At 42.8% G+C, this 6,356-nt stretch overlaps 1 pseudogene; it reads right to left on the reverse strand.

The window, feature by feature from the left end:
• Positions 1 to 2,127: 2,127 nt before the first annotated feature.
• On the reverse strand, positions 2,128 to 5,710 carry LOC145593380 (25S ribosomal RNA; annotated as a pseudogene).
• Between the last annotated feature and the right edge of the window lie 646 nt (positions 5,711 to 6,356).

Here is a 6,356-nt window from a genome sequence, read left to right on the forward strand (position 1 = left end):
AGCAGTGTAGCACCTGCTGGCCTTGGTAACCGCACAACATACTTGGGATGCTTGCCTGCTGCTAGGATGGCTGGTGTTAGCACGCTAGCTGGGTGGCAGGTGCTGCTGGACAACCCTGTCTTTGCGGCACACTGCTACTCTCCACGCACCAACGCACCAAGCCTGCTCGCAACACATACACTCGCACACGCGCACCAAGCCTTGGCAGCAACATCCTGGGCTGTTCGAGCAGCCCATGCTAGCCAAGCTTGGTGCTCGAAGCTTATGCTTTGATTTTGTGCCTGTGCTTCTGAATTTTTATTCTGAATTTTTCTGTAACTTAAAATTAATTCAATCACTATTTTGAACCTTTAATGACTTTAATCAACTTAGAAATGATTAAATCAAAAATTAGTTCAACATGGAATCTATAAAGTCAAGATCCAACCAAATAAACAATTAAAGATTGGATCTTTAACACTTTAGGGACTTCAAAAATACAAAATCGTCATAAACATTCACACATGAAGCATTTAATTTGAAAAATGTGAAATTTCAAGTTTATGAGAAAAATAAGCCAACCAATTTAAGCACCTATTATAACTTTATAATAATGCTCAAAGAGACTTATTAATGCATTAGGTTAATGAAATAACCATACGCAATCAACAATTAATATGCATTAATAAAATCAAGGTTTAAAGATTTAAAAAATTTCGTCAAAATGAAAAATACCTTGAAAATAGCATTTCTGGGCAGAATTTGGCTTTTGGACCATCCTTAAAGGAACAAAATTGTTCTAGAACATTGATTTCACCCAAAATTCACTAGTCTTGGGTCGAAATCTAGGTTTTGGAGCCAAACTTCGAATAAAATCAAGATTAAAAAATAATCTAAAATGAGCTTCTAATATAATTAGCAAGCATAACCAGAAGTTTAAAACCATTTAAATCACATTGAAAAATAAGTTACAATAATTCAATGAGCCTGGCTCCGATATCGCTGTTGAGTTTTGTGATGTCCGACATCACACGGAACAAAACCCATCCCAAGACCCGCACATAAATTAAAGCTACTAAAACATGCATATTAATTAACAGCAACATAATTAACAACATAATTAATTAACTAGAAAGAGAGATAAACATTCATACACTCGATGCATGGATTCCACTCGCACGAACACGGACTCAAAAACCGGAATAGAGCCCCAAGCGTGACCCCTCCAACGAATTCCACCCGCGCGCTCAAACATGGTCGAAATTACCGGCTAGGGTAAATTTCAACACTACTAAACAAGAGGATCTTCTCATAAGGTTTTCTCAAAATTTGATATGCCTTTTAGAGTTCTTACTCTTGTGTCAATTCCCAAGATATGCCTTGGGTATTTATAAGGATTGGATCCTTGTGAAATCCTCTCATCTTTCAATGCGGGACTTTTCCCACAAAGATCCCACATAGAAGGAATATTAAATTTAATTCCTAATTAAATTAACCAAGAAATCACTAAGTAACAAGTTTCACATGTTGATCAAGTGTTTAGGTGAGGACCACTTTCCCAATTACTCCCCTAGGAAACTCACATCCAAAGTGAGCTAGCCATGTGGCACCTAACCTTGAGCCCCAAGATGGGTTCAGTTAGGCTCCCACCAATCAGCACGCGTTCGTGACCCGTCATCCCACGTCCACGGCCCGCATGGCTAGGCGTGGATGCTGCGAGCGAGCCCAGCCGCTGCATACGGGCACTACCAGCTGGGCGTGTGCTGCCAGCCCAACTGGTGCTGCCTATTGGTGGCAGCCCACTCTAAGCTCGAAATCCGACATTGGAATACGTTTCTTCTTGTTTGACGTATTAAAGCCTCCGGCTTAATTCGTCGCCTTAGTTTGGTTGCATGCTTGGGTGTGAACCGAAGGGTTCAGTCAGGTAAAGATGTGAGATTAATATAATTAATCTCACTAATCGGAGATGGCCTCTAGCTCTACTTTCTGATCACTTGACTTCACTATATAATTAACTCTGTAATTTAATCTAAACCCTCTATCGAAATAATACACTTGTTCGAAGGACACCATTCATTTCACAAGATGCACCGCTAACCTTGTTTTCTAAAATATAGGTGTTTTTAGGGAATAAGGTGGGGAAGTGGGACGAATCGAAGCGACATAGGGCTAAATCTCAGTGGATCGTGGCAGTAAGGCCACTCTGCCACTTACAATACCTCATTGCGTATTTAAGTCGTCTGCAAAGGATACAACCCGCCGCTTTGTAGAAATTGTTCTTCAAGGCGCTCTCACTACGCATCCACCGTGTGAGCTTAGCCTACGACACGTGCCCTTGGGGGACGAAACCCCTACTGTAGTATGGCAATCAGGCGGCGGGCGCATGCATCACTTCTAGCATGGATTCTGACTTAGAAGCGCGATGACCAATTGTGTGAATCAACGGTTCCTCTTGTACTTGGTTGAATTACCATTGCAACACTGTCATTAGTAGGGTAAACTAACCTGTCTAACGATGGTCTAATCCCAGCTCATGTTCCCTATTAGTAGGTGAACAATCCAACACTTGGTGAATTCTGCTTCATAATGATAGGAAGAGCCGACATCGAAGGATCGTTAGGCCATGCTTTCACGGTTCATATTCGTACTAAAAATCAGAATCAAACGAGCTTTTACCCTTCTGTTCCCCACGAGATTTCTGTTCTAGTTTAGCTCATCTTAGGACACCAGCATTATCTTTTAATAGATGTGCTGCCCTAGCCAAACTCCCTATCTAACAATGTCCTCCGCACGGATCGGCCCGCAAATCGGACCTTAGGTCTAAAAGGGGGGGCATTACCCTGCTTCCGACTCACGGAGTAAGTAAAATAACGTTAAAAGTAGTGGTATTTCACTTGCACTGAAGCTACCACTTATCTTACACCTCTCAAGTCATTTCACAAAGTCGGACTTGAGTCAAGCTCAAAAGGGTCTTCTTTCCCAGTTGATTCTGCCAAGCCCGTTTCCTTGGTTGTGGTTTCGCTGGATAGTAGACATGGACAGTGGGAATCTCGTTAATCCATTCACGCGCGTCACTAATTAGATGACAAGGCATTTGGCTACCTTAAGAGAGTCATATTTACTCCCGCCGTTTACCCGCTCTTGGTTGAATTTCTTCACTTTGACATTCAGAGCACCGGCAGATATCACATTGCATTTACATCCGCCGGGACCATCGTAATGCTTTGTTTTAATTAAACAGTCGAATTCCCCCTGTCCGTAACAGTTCTGAGTTGATTGTTCGACGCTCGGCGAAGGCCCTTAAAGGGACCGTTCCCAGTCCGTCCCTCAGCCGGCACGCGGCGACCTGGTCTCGCCACGGAAGCAGCTCGAGCAGTCAGCCGACAGCCGACGGGTTCGGGACTAAGACCCCCGTTCCCAGACCTCAAAGCCAATCCTTTTCCAAAAGTTACGGATCCATTTTGCCGACTTCCCTTGCCTACATGTTCCATCGACGAGAGGTTGTTCACCTTGGAGATGCTAGAGGCGTTGTCGGTACTCGGTCCTCCGGATTTTCAAGGGTCGTTAGGGGCGCACCAGACACCACAAAACGTACGATGCTCTTCCAGCCGCTGGACCCTATCTCCGACTCAATCCATTCCAGGGTGGGCAGGCTGTTAAATAGAAAAGATAACTCATCCCGAGGACCCCACCGACGTTTTCGGACTTCCTAATGTTACCGTTAACCGCTATGTCCCAGTTCAGGAAGTTTAACCCCATTCCCTTTCGAAGCTCGCGCAAAACGCGCTATCGGACAGGCTTCCCCAGTCTCTTAGGATCGACTAACCCATGTGCAAGTGTCTTTCACATGGAACCTTTCCCCTCTTCAGCCTTCAAAGTTTTCATTTGAATATTTGCTACTACCACCAGGATCTACACCAACGGCCGCTTTGCCTTGGTGATGTCATAGGTTTTGTAGCGACCGCTACGCCCTCCTACACATCGAGGCCTGACAATTGCCTCGACGGCCGGGTATAGGTCACGCGCTTCAGTGCCATCCATTTTCAGGGCTAGTTGATTCGGCAGGTGAGTTGTTACATACTCCTTAGCGGATTTTGACTTCCATGACCACCGTCCTGCTGTCTTAATCGACCAACACCCTTTGTAGGATCTAGGTTAGCACGTATTTAGGCACCGTAACCCGGCTTCTGGTTCATCCCGCATCGTCAGTTTTGCTTACCAAAAATGGCCCAGTTGGAGCTCTCAATTCCATGGCACGGCTCAACAAAGCAGTCATGTCGTCCTACCTATTTAAAGTTTCAGAATAGGTTAAGGGCGTTGCGCCCCCGAGGCCTCTAATCATTGGCTTTACCTAATAGAACTCGTGAATAAGCTCCAACTATCTCGAGGAAAACTTCGGAGGGAACTCGTGAATAAGATGGTTCGATGAGTCTTTCGCCCTTACACCCAAGTCAGACGAACGATTTGCACGTCTGTATCGCTTCTGGCCTCCACCAGAGTTTCCTCATGCTTCGCCCCGCTCAGGCATGGTTCACCATCTTTCGGGTCCCAACAAGTATGCTTTCACTCAAATCCTTCTCAGAAAATCAAGGTCGGTGCACCTGCTAGGGGATCCCACCAATTAGCTTCCTTGCGCCGTACGGGTTTACTCACTGTTGACTCGCACACATGTCAGACTCCTTGGATCATGTTTTAAGACGGGTCGAATAGGGGGGCCCGCAGGCCGACGCCTGGAGCGCGCAGGTGCCGAAGCAGGCCGTGACGTTGCGCGCTGCCTACCACGATTAAGGGGACGATGCTCCTAGAAAACCAGGGTTTAGCCGTGATCGCGGGAAAGTAGGTCGTTGGGCTACTACCCTAATCAAATTTGTTAGTTGAGACGAACACTACAAGGGGCCGGGGCGGGGGGGTTGAATTGTATGCGAGTTCTCATTGCTAATTTTGCGGAAAATAAATAAATTGTAAAGGAACTTGTAAATGCACACATATTTTACGAGAAAACCTTCTAGGGCCCAACAGGAAGTAAAATCTCGACCCTTCCTAAGGGATTTCCAAAACCAAGTTACTCCACTATAATAGGGCAATCCCAAATTACAACCTATTATGCACGGACCATTACTCACAAGTTCCACACTGAACTTGCTACATAGTAGGACCCTATCCTACCAAATCTAAGTCCCAAACTCAGATTTATTCGTACTCCCAAAGTACTCTCTCAGCCTCACACTAGAAGCTTACACACTGTATGCAAAATATAAATTACACACTCACCCAAGTACCCAATCAGTACAAAATATATGACCCTAGAATATGTTAGGCAAGCTATGCACGAAACCCGAAACTAATATGACATGATGATAAGCTTGGCAAACTTACACAATTAAGCACGAGTGATTTCTTCAAGCATAAACTTTCTACTATTTATACAAGACTAGCATGTATAGCAAATAGGGTTTTCGAAAAGATAATTATATTAAATTAACTAAATCTTAAAACACGGTTTTAAATAAATTATTTTCAAAGAAAATCTTTTTGAAAAATATGATAAAGAAAGAGTATCAAAGAGAATAATATCTTTTTGATATTCTGATTCTAAGAAATATTTATTTAAAAAATCTTTTCCTAAAATCTATCTTTTTATCGTTTCCTTTTTATTAGATTTACCAAGCTCTTTGTCACACTTCTAATAAGGTTCGTGCAAACCCTACTTAACATATTTAACAACATATCTAGAAGATAAAATCTTAGCTAAATTAAGTTGATGCGTCGTTTTATTCTACACTCGGAGATTGCTTGGGCTTCACGCAAACCAGGACCAAGTTCCTGTTGCCTTCAAGTTCCTGTTAGTGAACGTTCCTGTTAGGGAACTTAGATAGTTCTTGTTAGAGAACTAAGTTCCTGTTAGGGAACTCTTCTTTTATCTTGTTTAATCTCTTTAAAGTATTCTCTTCATGTTCTTCTTAGTCAAGGTTACTCTTTCACCACCAAGGTCCACTTCACCTGTTCTTAGTCAAACACTTAAAGAAATCTTTAGTCAAGTTTGCTTGAGTTTAATTCTATCATCATCAAAACCTTTAAGCTTCAACAAAATTAGATATTTATAAACCTAAACATACACCAAACTAGTTAGTGGCAAGTAAAGGGTCGAACCACGAAGACTAAGTGTATCAATTTATGCTAATTAAACTAGTAGGATGGTCGTGATATAGAGAGAAGAACTAACTAAAAAACTACTTAGAGCAAACAACAAAAATTAGGGAAAGTGGAATCTAATTACATCAATGCATTCTACAATAAAATTGCAATTAGATGAAAATGATCTCAATTAGGAACGATCAGCACACTCAACTCACTCCCGCGCAATTAAGCATGCTAAT

This window comes from Chenopodium album, chromosome 18 (genome assembly GCF_948465745.1).
Source record: "Chenopodium album chromosome 18, dcCheAlbu1.1, whole genome shotgun sequence".
NCBI lineage: Eukaryota > Viridiplantae > Streptophyta > Magnoliopsida > Caryophyllales > Amaranthaceae > Chenopodium > Chenopodium album.